This window comes from Idiotropiscis lumnitzeri, chromosome 21 (genome assembly GCF_059441095.1).
Source record: "Idiotropiscis lumnitzeri isolate Australia: NSW breed Sydney's pygmy pipehorse chromosome 21, RoL_Ilum_1.0, whole genome shotgun sequence".
In the NCBI taxonomy this organism is placed as follows: domain Eukaryota; kingdom Metazoa; phylum Chordata; class Actinopteri; order Syngnathiformes; family Syngnathidae; genus Idiotropiscis; species Idiotropiscis lumnitzeri.
In genome coordinates this window covers 8,259,035-8,278,004 of record NC_142411.1, presented here as the reverse complement: position 1 = coordinate 8,278,004, position 18,970 = coordinate 8,259,035, and the positions used below count along the sequence as shown (strand labels likewise).

The 18,970-nt window shown below is 40.6% G+C and overlaps 1 long non-coding RNA gene across 2 annotated transcripts in view; it reads left to right on the top strand.

Moving 5' to 3' along the window:
• LOC148316839 (uncharacterized) overlaps positions 1–18,655 on the top strand; it is a 109,097-nt gene extending 90,442 nt beyond the window's left edge. For both annotated transcript variants that reach the window (XR_015840227.1, XR_015840228.1), the window contains one exon: positions 18,301–18,655. This is a non-coding gene — a long non-coding RNA (uncharacterized LOC148316839). The remainder of the gene's footprint in view (positions 1–18,300) is intronic.
• The last annotated feature ends 315 nt before the right edge of the window (positions 18,656–18,970 follow it).

Here is an 18,970-nt window from a genome sequence, read left to right as displayed (position 1 = left end):
CAAAAGAAAATAAAGACGCAATCTGTGGAGAGATGAGGCCTGTCAGAAAGTAAAAAGGCGTGTTTATGCTCCAAATGTCATAAAGGATTATGTTTGTAGTATCTTTTGTGAGGAGATTAATAGTGATGAGTTAAATATCAGCACAGCTTGATTGAGAAATAAATGTGGGGCTAAATAGAAAATGCTTCCTTTTACACAAATCAGAGCCGCTAACAAAAGATTCTACGTATGCGACGTTTGTATTAGGGCTGCACGATATTGGAAAAAAATGACATTGCGATTTTTGGGGAGGCTGCGATGTCCATTGCGATATTGAAACCAGAAAGATTTTCACCAGATGACTCAAATAGCTCTGTTTGGGAAGACTTTGCTTTGTTTATTATATATAGGAATTAGTAGTATATTATTATTTTATTTAATATTTTCTGACATATTTATTTACTTCCCTGGTATGGCACATGTATGAGACGTAAACGTACTCGACGTGAGCAGATCTGAATGCGGTTTTGGGCCGCGTATATGAGATGGCGGAGCGTATTCAGCTTTTCCATTCTGGAAGGGTGGTTTCAAATGTTGTCTTATAATGCACACGCTTTCGTTTTCTATCAGCAAACGTGACTGCTTTTACATGTGGCTTCGAAGAGCAAATCAAAAGATGTAATATAAAGCAACTCGCAGCTGTTCTAAGGAAAGTTCAGATTTTTTATTTTTTTTCCCCCTGTAGAGTGAGCTTAATAATAATAATTAGCTCGCAACATACAATGGCCGTCAGAATCAGCAGCTTGTCGCTGTTGTGCTGGAAAGGTGAAATGTCGCACGTCCGGTACATCCATTATACCAAACCATGAACATAAAAAACAATGAAACAGCAAATAATTACCAAATGAGTCAGAAATCGTCAGTTATTTTAAGACTAAAATGTTGAGTAAATACATGACTTTATATGCTGTCGGTGTTAGGTTTGGTCTTAAATAAATAGTGGTTGGAAACATTTATACAAGACAAACACAATCAAAGGAAAGCAGATTAATTTATGTACTTGGCGCTAAAAAGAGCAACAGCAGGATGTAGACTTGATACACACAAACCAAAGTACACAGGTCAAAGGAACTAAGTACACTCAGACTAATAACAAAACAAGACGCAGGTGTGCAACGTAGGGGCAGGAAAGGAACTGATGGGTTGACACTTGGAGGCTTTGGCAAGAGCTGACGAGATGCAGCTGTGATTCATAATCAGGAGGGAAAAGAACCAGTCTAGAAAATTCAAATACTACAAACTGAAAGCAAAAGCAACCAGAAACTTTAAATAAAAAAAAAAATAAAAAAGATGAATATAAAGCGGCCAAAAAGAAGTCAGAGACATAGGACACCCTTAAACTGAGCCTTAAACATTTAGGACCTGTGAACTCAGTGAGTGAACAGATATAATCTAGAGTTTGAACAGCTAATACAAGGTTAAAGTTTCATCCAGATCAAACATTTCCGCTAGATCCAAGGGAACAGGAATGGAAAGCGAATGTAAGCACAACAAATAATCATCGGATCTGTTTGAGGCTGATAATCTATCTACGCGACCTGGTCTGCATTTTTATAAGTGTGGTTTAATGTAAGCAACAAATTCTACAGCAGATTGGGTTCTAAATTTCCCTTAGAGGACAATAATTACCATATTTTCTCGACCACCACTTAGAACTCTTACATTTTCGGGGCACCGCGTCATGCCTTATATGTGCGCCGAGTTCCCAATCCGTAAATGTTGTTGCGTGACTTTGATGAGCAGCGTGGGAGCGATGCATGACAGATGGCGAACACGGCTTCTCGGGCTCACTCGTCTGCTTGCGTTGTTGTTCGAGCTTTCGCAAAAGCCGGCAGCATTTCTGATGAGCCGCATGGCAATGAGACTGACTCTGACAATGGCGGGACGGAACCATAGCACACGTAACTGAGACTGCGCCTTATAACAAGGGCACCTTGTGTTTGGGAAATTATGATATATGAATAGAAAACAAACAGATTTTAATTTAATAGCTGGACCTTTCATTACAGTATTTTCCGGACTATAAGCCGCGACTTTTTTCCAACATTTTGGACCATGCGGCTAATAAAACGGTTCAGCTTTTGTGTCAATTTTTCCTTCACCAGTAGGGGCGCTCTATAGTTCTTAAAATATGCTAAATTAATCTAGATTTTTTTTTTTTCTCTTGGGTCTATTCTGTTTTAATTAGTTGTTGCAGTGTTAAAAGGCACTGTTTTAAGATTTAGTTTATGTACCTTTATGTGCATTCACATTTTTTTTTTACAACATAGAAAACTGCAACTTATACCCTGGTGCGGCTTGTAAATGTTTTTTTGTTTTTTTTTTCCTCCCCTCCGGGCGGCACGGTGGCCCGACTGGTTAGCACGATGGCCTCACAGTGAGAGACAGCATCGGTCGTGGGTTCAATCTCGGCTCCGGCCATCCTGTGTGGAGCTTGCATATGTTCTCCCCGTGCCTGCGGGGGTTTTCTCCGGGTACTCCGGTTTCTTCCCACATCCCAAAAACATGCGTGGCAGGCCGGTTGACCACTCTTATTTGCCCCTAGGTATGAGTGTAAGCGCGGATGGTTGTTCGTCTGTGTGCCCGAAGATAGCTGGGATAGGCTCCCGCACCCCCCGCGACCCTAGTGAGGAGAAGCGGTACAGAAAATGGATGATGGATGTTTGTTTTTCCCTCAAAGAAAGAGTTGCTGCGTCTTATATACAGGTGTGCCTTATAGTCCTTAAAACACGGTAGCCAGACAATTCACTTGCCCGGACACTTAAAGTATTTCTTACAAAATAATCCAATCCTGGCATAACAACTCTATTGTACATTCAACACAAAGAACTTTAAGTGAGTTTCAGCAAGCTGTGAACGTGAATACAATATTAGCCTCGAAATAAGTTTTAAATGCCGATCTTGCACCCAGTCTGACAGAAATGAACTCTCACAGCTCCAGGAGGCAATAACTGGTTAGATTTCCCAACGGTTCCGATACTGGCACCGAAATTAATTGCACTGTTCTGAAGATGAATAAAAGCATTTGTGTTGTGATTAAGGAAACCCCGAACACCATCTCCCTGCTGGTCTGAACTGTCGTTTACTAAGCCCACAGCACTGCCAGCGTGATGGCCTTGGAGCCTTGACTGACATAAAAACAAACACCTGCGTACAATTCCCAAAGAGACCCACGGATGCTCTCACCCGGACCAATCACAATACCCCAGCATGCATATCGCTATATATACTGTATGTCTATCTGGCGGGACACAAACATGTCATTTATCAAACAGCAGGAAGAGTTACAGAACACAGTGTATCATCTATGATAATGCGTGTAATAGAGAAGTGACAGCAAAAAGCCTTTTGAATGAGACTGTCAATGGCAAGACCAGATAAGAGAATATTTACGATAGCGTACGCAGCATCTGACTGTGTGTCAGAGCGAATGGAGCCGTTGTGTGATTTTAATCGTCCCACTGTGACAACCGTGCTGCAGAGTTCCGCAGCTTCTGGGTGCATTAAAATGCTTAAATGACATCAGTGATTTTGATGGAAAATGTGGCAAGTAGTGGAAGATATTGGGCTTTTTATGAACACAGCCTTCAAATTTATGATGAGAATGTGCACAGAGATGTCATTTACCGCCAGCACATTTCCTCTCATTTATGACCGAGAGCGTTTAAGTCCATTCTTGTAATTGTTGGAAAAGAACATAAACTCAAGCAAAACGAGATGGGAATTAAAAGAGAGCGTTATTTATTCACCACTTTTCTTATTTGGGCTTTGTCGCAATTTGATTAGCATCTCATATTATAAGCCTGAGAGACGTTAACATTACTTTGACAATTTTCAAACAGGAGCAGCTTTTCACTCCTTTTCAATGTATCGATTGCAACAAATGCCATTAAAATGAAAATGCCTTTTTCCGCAGCGAGGTAAAAGAACAGTATAGCCTTGACTCTGCATTGTACTCAACTGACTGACATTTCCTGACATGTGGTGTAATATCTACAAAGTATTTTCAATTTGTAAGAGGCTTCTCATTTACAGAGTCTCGTTGGGAATAAAGAGCTCTTTACCTGGGTTTGCCCTTGAATTATCCAATTGATCCCCAGCCACATGTGTCAGTACAAATTTGGCTTTAATAGCAGCACTGGGATTATGTCGCCGCAACGGCCTGAACGCTTGCATTGAAGCAGCAGGTAGGAAAATCCATTTCAAACCATGTGGCACAGATTGGCGGATGCAAATTAATTTCTGTCGTCAATCGTCTATCCAAGCTGATTTAGGTCAGGCTCCAGCTCACCTGCGTCCCTGGATGAGTGATATATAAAATGGATGGAAAACTTAACACATGCATCTAAATTTTTTTTTGTCCGTAATGAGCATGTGTTATATGGCTCATTCGCTACCAGCCAAATAAAAAATAAAAAAATTGGATATTGGACGTCTTTAGCCGTTAATGGCAGTAAATGAGTTCAGTGTAAAACCCAAACAGGCTGATACAAATAAAAGCCAACGATGCTACGTGGCGACATAATCCCAAAAACCCGACGAGCACGCTTTCACAACCAGCGAATCAGAGATGAAAAACTTCACAAAAACATTCCGCAAAGTCATCTTCAAATAAGCCGACGCCAGAGTGGTGCTGAGAACAAAGGCAAGTCAAGGGAATAGAAAGTGGCACTGTCTAAACAAAGTCAAGAGTTCTGACTACTCCGAAATCATCGTGACTGGTTGGGTGCTTCCGCTCCGCATGCTTCAAGGTTAATCGTTGTACATGGTGACACATGGGGACATTTTGCTCCGCCACCCAGTAAGTTATGATGTGTAACACGGCTGTTTTTCCTTCTCGTGGCTGCGACTGTGCTATCCGCTGACATTCCGCTAAAGCTTGACTGCCTTCTGATTGGAATCATAACAGCGGCCTAAACAAGACGAGGCGCCTGAAAATGTAAAGGTGAAACGGGGAATCCAAGCATCTCATCCATCAAGCAGCCCAGTTTTGCTCATGGCAGCCATTTTGTGACAAACAACCACAGATGAGTGTGCGCCGAGAACCAAAGCAAGATTCCATCGCAGTTGGCGGATCGCAGAGGCGCGACATAAATATGACACAGACTTAAAGATGTCAGCTCAGACGTTACGTTACAAAAAAACACATTGCGTTCTTTTGCTTTGCTTCATTTGCCAGATGCTTTTTTTCCTCATGTGAGCTAATTATTAACTCATTCACTACCATTGACGGATATAGTCGTGTTTGTTTCCTTGCACTATTTTTTCAGCACACTGCAGTTTCCATCAAAACAGCTACCGCAGTCGTCACTTTTCTTCTTAATAGATGGCAACCAGAATGGAAATAATTCCACTCTTCATCCGACTTTGCCATTATTTTAAAAAGTATATTCCTTCTAGTTGTCATCACCTCTCACATATTTTTTTTTGTCTTGTTTTTATGGATGTGCCACTTTGCCCCATTCTCTCCACGCTGCATCCAAATGTAAGATTGATGCAAATATGGGGAATGACTTAGCCTGTCTATAAAAAGCTCCTCAAGTCAGTCAGGAGGGTCACCACAGCCAAATGACATTGAAAGCAATTACTGAATGTTTCAACACCCCTTTCAGAGGAAGGGCTCCGTCTTGAGGGCCACTCAGCAGGCATGTGAGATTAATTTGCTTCACATTATCATATCCTGCCACTGTGGAGCTTCAGCATTCACTGCCATACTATATATATATATATTTTTTTTTTTTGTTTGTTTTTTGCAGACTAGTCAAGTCTAAGGATGACGTATGTTCAGTGGTGGTTCTGGCGTGAATGACTCTCCACCCGCTAGCCACTGCTCACCTAAAACAGCCAAAAATTAGCGTTATTCTTTATTTCATTTTAAGGGCATTCTCCTTTCTCTCATGGTGAACAATGACAGCTTTACAGTTTCCATCTTGCTACTGATCTTTTTTTTTTTGTATTCTGCATTCAGGTCAACACTTGTTGTCTTAGACAAACTGTAACTATCAGACCTCCAGCTCAAGCTTTAATCAGTTAATATCCTTCTTCTCCAACGTTCTTTAATGCCTTTTGTTTTAAAATCACCAAACATGCAATTAAGCGATGCCGAAAGCTGTGTGAGTGAAACGGGAAATAACTGAATGTAAGGTCAATATTTGAGTGCCGGTGTCTTTGCCTAGCCTTTTATTCTGCTGGAACGGTGAGTTCAAGAGATAACATAAGCGTCGCTGTCATCCCTTCATAGAGGAGAACAATGGCTTTGTTGAATTTTAACAAAAGGCGCAAGAGGATTTTCAATGCAACAAAGAAATGATGATTTGATAAGTTTTTATCCCACCATTACATTCCCACAAGACTTTTGCTCTCGTCTCTCTTCACACACATACTGTACAAAGAACCTGTCCCCTCCTCCTCGCCTCCTCTGCCCTTCTGGTGCTTGACCTTTGCGGTAGTTTACTGGTAATTGGAATCAGAAGGTAGTGATAATTCAGACTAATAGTGAGCACTGCTAGGCGTGGTTGCGTCGGCTTTTCCCGACGTGACTTATACCGCAGACCAAGTAAGAACAGTAGTCACACAGAGCAGGCTGTGTGGGAAAACAGTCTGCTTTGCATCTGTTCGGCAGGCGGTTCAGCCTGCTGGAGGAGAAGGAGGTCACAGAGTCATCAGTGCCCCGGGGATGATGTCATCCTGCTGCGTTCTGAACCTCCTTGTGCTCCCTGCGCACGTGTCTCCGCCTTCTGAACGTATACCTCGTCACACCGTGCTGCTGAGTCAGCAGTGTTGAGGTTGTCTGAGCCTCCGCATGCACTTGAAATGCGTGTTTGCATACGGTGCATTCAGAGGGGATGCCAGATTCTGGTTTGCTGGAAAAATAATTTTAGAAAATTATTTAAAAAATAAATAAATACATAAATAAAAAAATTTAAAAAAAGCTTTGCTGTTTTATTTTTTTTAAATATTTTAAAAAATTATTTAAAAAAAATTATATTATTATTATATTATATATTTTTTTAAATGATATTCAAATTCGCATCCAGTTGTCACGTGGAATTGGTGAATCTCTTTCAACCAATTAAAATTTTTTTACCATTATTGGATTATATCATACTGCCCAAAACATAAAATGATTAATGAGTTGAGTTGGTCCTCGTTAAAAATTTATGGAACTGAAAGGGTTATGCCAGCTTCCCATAATTCTCATTCATGCTGCATGATGACATTTTTTTGTTTCCATGGATCTTGTGTTTGTTTGCACTCCCCATCTGACTTTGGCTAAGATGAGGGATATTCTGTGTGTACTTGTTTGTGGCTAAATATATGTTTTGGAATGGCCGTCTTACTTCTGGTGGGGTGAGGAATGCGAATTTCCATCTTTGAAAGCAGCCAAAATTAACTCCAAAAGTGTGTTGTGAAGGGGGGTAGGAAAAATAAAAAAGCTGCAAAAAAAAAAGCAGAAAGATCCATGAAGGGGTGGTTCATCAAAAGCTGCACATTTGTTTTCAATTTTACACAACGATCCCTGTAAGCGGATCAGAGAAATTTCATTGGAGGACTAAATTGGCACCTAACGAGGTCTTCCCCTCCTTCTTCACCCTATTCTGCCGTTCCAAAGAATAATATTTTCTTTTCTTGGCAATGATCATGTTTGATCTCACAGAGACAAGGCTTGTCCCCGAAGTTTCCCCTCCTCTCCTCCCAGTCGCTTTTTCTTACCGCAGTTGCTTTCCGTTCATTACAGCTGCTCCACACCGCTGAGCAAAGGAGAGCAGCGAAAAGGAAAAGTCCCACCACCAAGTGCTCAGATGTGGGCTACTATGCCAATACTGGCCTCGATTCTTCATGTGAAGGGTCAAATTATATTATACTTGGTTTCTGCAATGAGGCTGTTCTCCTCCTCGATCCGCAAAGACAAGTTGCCCGCTGGTGTGAATCCAACTAACTATCCACATACAGGAATGTGCAACCCAAGGAACATTCACAAGATATAATTTTGGCATGTCGGTGGAGACTTTGGGGAGTTAAATGCAGAAGAATCCAAAAAAAAAAAGTTTTCTCTGTAAATGTTGCTGGATTTTTTAAAAAAAGGGCCCATCCCCTCATCATGGAGGAAAAAAATACACTAAAGTCTAAACTCTTTGTTCTCATGTGGAACGCTCAGATGATTTACGCCAAGGGTTAGGGCAGAGGCGAGCTCAGAATTCCAACTGCATTATGCATTTCCTTTGTTTTTTGAGCATCACTCACACATTGTGATGATAGACAGTAGAGAGCGCATTGTGGTCCAGATGACCTCCTTGGAGAAAAACGGGCAAGTGTCTGTTTCCTGTCTGCATTGTCCATGTGCATAGCTATCCTGTTTATCCAACCTGAATGAGCCATGGAAGAATGAATAGCGACTGCATCATGACAACATACATTGAATGTGGGGATTTTTGGATTGATAAGGAAGAGTCAACCTTCCTTTGTTTGTTGCTGCCATTTCCAAGAGCCTCTGACTGCAGGATGTCTAGCCACGGGGCCCGGTGCAGGCGCCACATTTATTACCTCCATGAGACTGAATGAAAGCCTTAACTTCAAAATAGAAATGAACAGTCATTTTTGTCATTTTATTTTTTTTCAGGAATGGTGCACAAATCAACGATAATCTGAAATAAGGCACAGAGCCAGGTTACGGTTAATGTACGGTGTGGGTCACACCTATCCCATATTCGCTCACCGAATGCCCAACAGCTGTGAATGTGACCCTGCTGCGTCACATTTATAGTGTGACATATTTTCCAAATGGATCGCCGTGGATTTCATGTCTCAGTAAAACTCCAGAAACGTGCATGAATCCTCAGAATTCAAGGGGTCATACCTCACGTAAGAAAATGACTTTAATGTGAATGGTAGATTATGCATTTCTTTAATCATCACATAAAGAAGAATTTTGAGCAGTAATGTAGAATATTAGAATTTAAAAAAACTGTACTGGTTTTGCATAAAAAATTGCCCAAAAAAATCCAAATATTTTTATTTACTGATAATGTGCTGGCTTTTTTTTAATGGCAGACAGAATCTACTAAAGTTGTTAGAGGAACAATGGCGACTTTTGGCGTGCGGTGTTCTGAGGAGGCCTTTCAGTTACACTATTCTCACTTTTGTGACCGTCAGTTATGTTTCGCAGTCGAAGAGAAAACACGGCATGAAATATGCCCACTCACATCCTCTTCAGGAAGCGATTGTTACATGGATTCTCGTCTTTGTGTGTTGATGGATTACTGAGTAGAATTTACTCCGGAATGAATTATAAATCACCGCCGCACTGACCTTTCTTTGCAAAATGAAACTGCAAAGAGCTCGAGTTGGGCATTATTGTGGATTTATTTATTTATTTTAACTATGACAGCACTGATGTAAATTGATGGGAAAGGCATGTGTGAATTCAATCTGTCAATGGAACCTCGATCGAAAGCATACTTAGGTGAGAATGGAAGTGTGAACGGTGACCCCTCCAAGGCGTATCCCACCTCTCGCGCGGTGTCAGCTCTGACGTCTTTCAGCACCATGAGAAGAAGAAGCATTATGGAATATGAATGGACAAACATGGTTGAGCGCGTTCCTAAATGACATGTAGTAGCCATGCAAAAACTGCTGTCAAACTTTCCTTCATGTTTTGGAGCTCAAGGTCGACTTTCCACTTAACACATAATCACAGATATTTTGGGCGATGCGTTATGTGCTCATGATGTGGGCGAAATGTTTTGGCTCTGCAATTTGTGGGGAAAGAACAATTCCATTGGCTTCTGCGACAAATTGGCTAAGTAATATTTCATGGTTGACCACCGTCAACAGCATTAACAGATGCAATGGAATTCTAGCTTGGAGCTGTTGACTACGTTTGATTTGAAATGAAAGTTTGTCTCAACTCTTAGGTAAAATATTTTTCTAAGCGTATCCCCAAGCCTATCATCTAAATGTTATTGCCGGACCCCCTACTGGACTCCATTGCCAATGACAAGGTGACTGGCAAAAAAGCTTCTCCGTAATGTGGCCAAAGTTGCAGCACCCCTTTCAGACGGGTCTCGTAAAAGTTCGGTAGGTTCACTTTTCTCATTAGGTTGGAGTCAGCTTCGATTTCCCTCGCAAGTGCTGAGTGGCAGGCTGAGGGTGACTGTTCTAAATGTAAATCATGGCTGAATGGAATTACACCGACAGTCAGACATCTGTATTTTAATTGGCCCCTGGCCACCGCCACCCTCCTTACCAGCCCCGAGCAAAGGGCTCCCACAAAACCCCTAATTTATAGCCATGGCTTAAGGAATACACCCCATTTGTGTGTGCAGAACAAGGGCAAAAGAGCCTGTGGACATGGCAAAAACAATATTTAGCAGATGAGATCACCGCTACCATCTCATTGTAGCCTCAGCATGACAGGCCGTCCCAAAAATATTTCTCTTGGCAGCTCGCAAAAGATTTTTTTGCTCTCGCTTGTGTTTGTTTTGACTCGAGGTGGCTTTATTTTCACAGGAGGCTATCTGGCCGCCGACTGCTAATTGTGAGCGGATCTGGACGGAATGTTTTGTTTTTGAGGAGAGGCATTATTTCAAATTAGTCAATTTGTCCAGTGAAGTGTGTGGTCAAACGGGCCCGCACAGCTGCAACTGAAAAAGAGCGGAAGAAACAGGGAGAGGAAATTTGATTAATAGAAAATCGATTTATGTGGATGTGAAAGCTGTGCGGATAAATGGGAGATGGTTAGTAGATTTAAGAGAAGTTGTAACAGAGAAATATTGAAGGAAACACAACAATTGAGATCTTGGCTGCATGGCGCATTTAAGAGGGAAGGGATTAATCCGATCAGTGTCCCCCTGCTGATGGAATGTGTGGCATGACTCCAGTGTTCTGTAATGCAGACAAGCAAGTATGACAAACAAGAGGTGAGCAATATCGACAGCGAGTCCCGCCGTCCAAGAAGTCTTCAGCATGTTCACGTTAAAACAGCTCAGCCTGTGGTCTCAAATGAATTTCTAGTATGGATTTGTATTTTTTTGTGTACTTCCTCTTTTGCATGTTATTTATTTCCCTGATGTTTTTTCAACCCTCTAATCTGCCATTTGCCACAAGATTTACATTCTCCGTATTGAGTACACCCAGAGAACCACTCAGCGGAATAAGTCCATTACTCACTCAATTACTGGAACAGCACAGCATGGTGGGTCGCCTTTGGGGAGAGGCAGGAAGGAAGGTCTTGTGGCTACTGAATGTTTTGAGTGTGTCAACGGTTTTGACTCAATTCCTGTCTTTCTAGGGTTATCCTGTCAGGGCATTAAGCATTTATTGGACTTTAGGTGTAGCCCAATACATGTTATGTTTAATTTAAGGATGAATATTAACATGACCTTGTCAAGGCATTGTGTCGCTTTTTGATCCATTAATTACACCACTAAAAATATGATTTATTATGGCTTTATTTCCCCCAGGCTCTAGTGAACAACTTGCCATTGTTGCAATATGTGTGATACTAAGAAGCAAATCCACTGGGTTCCCCCTGTATTGTACGTAACCATATACGCAGCGATCAAGTGTGAAATGATTAGCTTTGTGCGGTGGTCCTTGGAGGAAAAAAGTCTGCATTCCCCGCTCTCCATTTTCATTCGAACGGCATAGTGAGGGCAATCAAACACTATCTTAGTTTTCATCTTCATAGCATGTGAAACAGGACTTGCGCTCACTTGGGCCCGACATCTGTTGAAGTTAATTCTAGGTCATGGGCCTCTCGCTCTGGAGAGAAGATGAGATATTAGCATCTGGAGAAAGAAAGAGAGGTCAAAACAGACAGGAATGAAAGAGAAAATGTGAGGAAACCAAGGGGGCGTGCGGTGGTACACAAGCATTTGCACGGACGCAATATAAATCATCACAGGATCACAGCTAATAGATAATGGCAGTTCCCACAATCGGCTAAATCAAACTGCTGCTTCCTCACTCTGTTGGGTAATTGCACAGAGGGTCGATCGGATTTTTCTGAGGCTGTCATGCAAATAGAAACAGACAGAAATTAACATGCTAAGGATGCACTTATTACAACAACAGAGCTTGAGATTTTTTGTACAAACGACAATGTAAAAATAATATTTACGGGAATCAAAATGACTAACGTGCACGATAGGACAGTCGTTGAACTAACCTTTTCTCTTGGGTCCAATATAAAGAAAAAAAGTCTAATTGAATTAATATCCTTTTGCTGGCTTACAATATAATAATAATAATAATATTAGAATAATAATACTTTTTATTATTATTAATATTAGAATAATAATTTTTATTATTATTATTAATATTATTATTTGAAAAATAGATGTATATAATTTTGTCGCAAATGAACCCGATGTATTATGTGCTCATGTCCTACTATAGATGTAAAAATCATTGTGATTTCTTTCCAATCAATGAATTATTTAAATGGAGGATAAAACTGCCCAAAAGGTTGTCGTATGAAATAACCATTTTACTGTCAACAGAGCACTGTGCTGTCGCCTGAATTCCAGAAAAGGAGGCTGACCGCTTTTGTGCTCCATAAATATTTGTCTCAAACAATCCTCCCCCAACTGTACAGTACAATGGATGGATGCGCTCACAATAACAAGCCAATAAAAGTCCGATTGCTAAAGCAAACATCAGGGCTGTAAGATGTGACATTGTTACATTTTTCCCATATCCACAGAGTCCACTATTTTTCACATTAGCAAAAAAAATGATTTCATGTCACACTTCAATCAGTGTAGCAGATCTGTGCAAGTGAAGCACGCAAGCAGCGGACATATTGCAAAACCAGCCCGCCTGTCCCCACATCAACAACTTCAAGGGTCATCCAAGTACGTGCTAGCATGCTAACGCTGCAGCTACATACCTTTTCACTTCAACAGGATCGTACTTACTGAAGGTGTTGAAAATGATGAATGGACATCTGAACAGACCTGGGCACTTGACCATTTTTTGCCGGTCGGTCTTATTCATAAAAATTGTAAAAAAAAAAATTTTAAAAATTTATGATTTTTTGTGGGGTTTTTTTCAACACACAAAAAGTTATTTATCTTTAGCAGCTAGCATAGAACATCAGAAAATAAAAATAATTGGCTGCATTGAATAGCACCCTATGAACGAATAATTCATAAAAACAGTAATTTAATAACACTACGTTCAAGTACTCCACTTTCTGACATGCGCTAACGTGGCATTGATTTCCATTCTGTGACTATCGGTGTAACTGTCAATGTCTCTAATGTATTCTGTGATTGACTGACACATGACGCAGGGTGGAGTCAGCCTTTCAATCTATGTGTGTGGAATAGAATCCAGCTTCCCTGTGACGGTGAACATGATAAGTACGGTTTGACAGAAAATATCTTTGAAGTAGGAAATTGATTAATGTTGGCCCAAATGTCCCTAAGAAGCTCACTGTGAAGCTGACCTTGAATTTGTGGGTACACGTGCATTTCTATTCACAAAAAGAGTTGTCTAAATTTTGGAACAAGTTGATACTGAAACTGGAGTTGCAAGTTTGCAAATACAAAAAAGTGAGAGTGAGGTTTTCAGTTTGAACTTTGGCATACATAGACAGCTGAACTGTCATGTTTTTATCTCTTCGGAATAACTGCTTGGACTAGCTAGGCGCTTATCGCATGATGATTTGTTGTAGCCTACACAGAATAATTTGATCTGGGCTGTCTCTCTTTTTGGCCCAAAAGTTTTCTTCCATATCCATGGCGAACTTTACTTGCCACAGTTTTCAAATATTATCTTGTATGTGAGTCACGATTGAATTGAAGTTTCCACCGAATAAACGCTCCACTGGCATTTATTGTTGGTTCATATTTAAACCTATTCCTGCTGATTTTTGAACAATTTTCATACTTTTCCAGTAAGTAAGTGGCTTTAAAACACCCACTGGAGTTGCAGCCGCACTAAATAATAATCCCAATCATCGCCAAAGTATAGCCGCTCTGTGGGAGTATCTTGTGTCGAAAATGATGGAAACATCCTTAAACAGTTATAATTTATTTCATACTTGACGGTACCTATGAATAAAGATGAAATCTGAGGAACGTTCTGCTTATTTGCATTCTAGATATTCCTGTAATGATCTTATTTCTTGAACAATGTTTTATGGAGAATTTTTTGAATAGAAATTGGCCATGAAAAAAAAAAATTGGCAGCAAGACCTTGAATATAATCCAATAATATAGAAACACAAAGGAGTGTCATCTCTGCTCCAAAGCATTGTGGGTACTTTAGCATTACGTGTCAACAAGTCACGACAAATGTGTTGAAAAGGAAGAAACGAGATAATTAGCCTCAAATACAGAAAAAACATACAGACGCACTTGCATGCATTCACCGTCCGCTTTCTACAAATTGAGAGGAATATAAACTCAAGGTCATAAGGTAGAAGCAGAAATGCCCCATAGAAGCGTTCGATGCGATGAAGACTGAAAAGATTTCTGATGCTAAATCGGACTAATTGAAGAATTTCGGGTCACGTTTCATTAAAAACCATAAAGGACTTTGGATTTACACCCTGAAAACTACATGAGCACAATCCCGTCAAATATTTTCCATTTAAATGTCTGCTAACTCTTTGCTGAATGTCCAAGCCACACATCATAAAGTAATTCTGTCAAAGCCAGAAAACCATTCAGGAAGTAACGATCTTAGCGATGAGAGATGCAGTGCTGTCGATGACAGCCGCGTAAGAATAAATGATTCCCAAAGAGTTCGAGTCTGAATGCAAGCGATGATGCATTTCATTTGATAAGAGATGCGATAACTAAAATATGCATCCGTCAAATGAACATTTTCCATGTTTTTTTTGGTCAACTCGATCAAAGTGTGACAGAAACAGAACTCACACTCTGACAGAAAGTCGGAAACACCCTCAACTCGCTTTGTGCATATCCAGCCAGAAGTTGGAAAATTAGCCAGTGGTATCTTTGCACAAGCACAATTTTGTCCGCAAGGGTGAATATCAGCTGCTCAAAATGCAGGTGGGAGGGAGGGAGTCTCAAAGTCCCCAACAGTCTTCAGTAACACCATAAAATGTTTTCTTCCGAGTCACGAAAGAGAGTTTCTCGAAGGGCTTGAATTCTTTCTAAATTTAGCGATCAAGTCACAAAGTTGCCATCACTGGTGCTTGGTTGGTAAAACTCTGGGGTTGAACACACAGTTTAAAATTTAGATTGATAGCATGCTTTAATTCCACAAAAATATATTCTCGCCTAAACTGGGCGACTAAAGAAAATAACAGAATCCGAAAAGGAATTTGCAGACACTTAGCTGCCTGTCTCTTCTGTTGAATCAGGAGTTCTTCACTCAACCTCATTTAAGAGCCGAGAGGCTTCTTAGAATGTTATTCTTTCATCCGATTGAAAGAAGGAACAAATAAACCAAAAGCAGGAGAGGTGTTTCTTCGCATTTCCTTTAAAAAGCCTGCATGAAAAGACAATTACCCAGTTGTGGCCACTTTGATCGGGACGAAAAACCACTCAGAGTCCATGTGGGATGTAGTGCCTTTTACTAATCGTTCTTTCCATGTAAGCCAGAGTATTTCTGGAGAAACTCAGAAGGATTGCAAAGTACTTTGCCATTTGTTTGAATCCAGTACTCTGCAAAGATTGAGCAAGCTTGGAGGCGATTGGATTTGAACTTCCCTGCCTACATAACGTTGTGGATGGCAATGTAAGGTTTTCTCCATTTATTTATTTATTGCAACTAAAAACATTAAATACTCAACATTTTTGGGTAGAAAGAAATAATCAAGAGGTTTGATCGAAGTGACCTGATGTCACACGAGCAGACGGGCTTACGACTGCTAATAGAGTGTGCCCCTCCCCTTTTAATTACGGCCTCAACTTAATTAAAAGTTTCTGTGACATTTCGTATTGGAAAGTAATCACATCGGTTTAAACGTGATTGGTATCCCGCAAGGGGGAGAGAGAGACTTTGGCACGTTGGAGAGTAATGTCAGTTCCAATTTCATACAAGTCTTCAAAAACTGCATTGCGGTGATATCCTTTTACGCATTTTGCTTCTTTTTGTTGATGCGCATTCTGACGAAGGCAACTGCATTTATTTGTGATGTCAGAAACAGTTCAGCAGTTGTGTTTATTATAAGTAACGCAATCAGTATTTGGTTTCTTGTGCCCTCCTTAAACATTCAATTTTAAGAATTTACCAAATAGTATCTGCGGTGGGCCTTAATCTACTTAGGAGGGGAAAGTGAAGTCACAGCGTCCAATCCTGACTCATTTTAACTTCAAACATGCACCTCATATGAAAAGCTCTGAAATGGCCCGACTCTTCTGTTCAAGAACCTCTCAATGAACTCTGGGGTTTAATTTCTTGTCTCATGGATGCCAAGCCATTCCGGCAATCGGCGCATCGCTTACTGGAAGTGCTCGCCATCGAAATACATCCCGAATGGGCTACCTCTGGTTTTAGACCATAAGGGAGACCATTAACCGGAGTTAAGCTTGAACATGTGTTTGCAAACGTCTTCCCATCACAACAAATCAGAGTGAACTGAGCCCAGGTATCTCCATTGAACTCTCGACACCCGGCACGTCCGTTTGCACTAATGCTTCCTGAGTGAATATCGGAACATGTGTGCCTTTATTATCTTGATGGACTATCTTGAGTTCCTTTGAGCGCATACTGACAATTTGTAATTTGGAGCATAGCGTGAGCTCTAACAGAAAATTCCCAAATGAAGTGCCGAGGGCTCACAAGCTTATAAAGACTGCAGACATAAGTGATAAGTTTGGTATGTCTGTAAATAATTTCAAAGCTCAAGGCCGGCAGCTCTTGGTAATGGATGATTGACCCAAAACTGAAGTGATACATAGGACAACCACCAGAGTCCATGAAAGGACCTCTGGCACACAAATATAAATAAGGGAGGGTCTGGATTTACAGAGCACTCTTCCCTTGAAACCTCTCAAGGATCAAGACAGGAAATTTATGTCTCTCTCTTCGGATAGGGATGAGGCAAAGAGATATCATTGGAAAAAGTACTGAGCCATCTTTAAACTCGAGCCAGTCAAGGCAAACACATGCCAGGCACTATCAGCAAAAAATGTATATATATGTTAAGCTCATTCGAGTCAAGGCAAACAGATGTCAAGCACTATCAGTAAATACTGCATAAATAACATAATTTAGAGATAAGTTTCCCCCCAGGATTATAAAATAACAGCAGTTTGTGGGAGTCTTTAATAGTTTGTCCCTCCTCACCCCCATTTTAGGCAAGAGTCTTATCTGAGATGAGTGATACAACTCAGACAGTGAAACAAAATTGATCCTCAATGGCTCCAAAAGCAGAGTTCTAACAATTTCAGTGTCTTTTAGTCATCATGTACGTTGTTAAATGCATCCATTGTCATGAAGCTTCCCTCTTAGGAAAGTATCAGGGTGTATTCGCAGAACTAGTTCAGTTCTTCTGATACAGACAATTTTTAAATCAACTGCTGATGCTACGTTGATACACAACGAACAATCGTTTCAATGGACGCTATGCCCGTACGACTTTGGCTTTTGGGGTCATGTGTCATCCGTATATGGCTGTATTTATGGCATTCGTTTCCAATGCTCATTGACTCATTCATTGCCAGCCGAGGTAAAATGAATGTACTTTTTGGCTTCTATATCCGTCAATGGCAGTGAATGACTTTAGCTTAATTCAAGTTGCTTATTTTTGCTGGGCTTACATCTTCTATATTCGCTCCGACACAGCCGCGTAGAATGTGGAATATTCAGTATGAATGCCGACTCTGGACAGTTTGATTGGTTCACTGTACCAAGATTATGAATGTCGTCGGTCAGAAATCTATTGGCGGCTTGAAGCTCAGTAAAAGTTCATAAATGAACCTTGTCACATTAAAAGCCGCATGAAGAGAAAAAAAAAGTCGTGAAAAAATGGATTATTCTTGTTATTTCTTTATTTTGAAATTCAAAAGTAAAATCAATTTAACTGATGGAAGATTTACACTGATCAGATACGTTTGCTTAAGTGGGAAGGGAGTTATTGTGGAATTCTTCAAATATTTAATGCATACTTGGCTTCTAACAACCAAAAAGCTTTCCTTATTGTGTAAGGGCTTATCTAGAATGGTGGGCAGTTTTTTTTTTTTTCTGTTTTTTAAAGCGCAGAGCAAGTTTGAAACTGCAGGAGAATTCTGTTGGCCTTTTCCCGCCCTCTCCCACATTCTATTATTGATTCATCAGGCTTATCTTCCGATGTGATGACCTACAGCAGCAGAGGTAGTTGCACAATGACCGTGCACTTCAGTGTCCACCTTACCTCTTCCATCATCATGCGACGCGCGGCAGCCACCGCCAAAAACAACGGTAGAATGCGGCCTAACATTTGTCCCACTGGGAAGGTGAATTGCTGCTTATCTGACTTAGCTCCAGGATCTATACGCCTTCACGACATTGAAGTGTGCAGGTCCAGTAAGGATGTAGCTGACCCTCAACATTGTTGTCACAAAACCTTTACAATTGTTGTATTCCTCACTTGTAAGCATTTTATTGTAGTGGGGCTAATATTTTGTTTATTTGCCCGAAAGTAGCCTTTGCTCATTTATTGTATTAATTTCAAAGATTTCATAAAAATTCTTGTTTCTGAGACCCTTGTAAAAATATTTAATTGAAATAAAATGTTATGCCTCGAACGCAAAATAGGTGGCTCCTCTGTAGCTTTTGTTGCCACCTGCAGATATTGCAACTGACATCATCACGTATGACTCAAGAGGAATCAATAAGCGCAATCATCAAACAAGCGAACAAACTATTCCTAGAAATCAAATATCTGTGAGAACCGGTTTTCCATTCCCAGCCCGAGTATACTGGTAGTGCAACTGTACCGCATCTAACAAGTGTAAATTATTTTCTG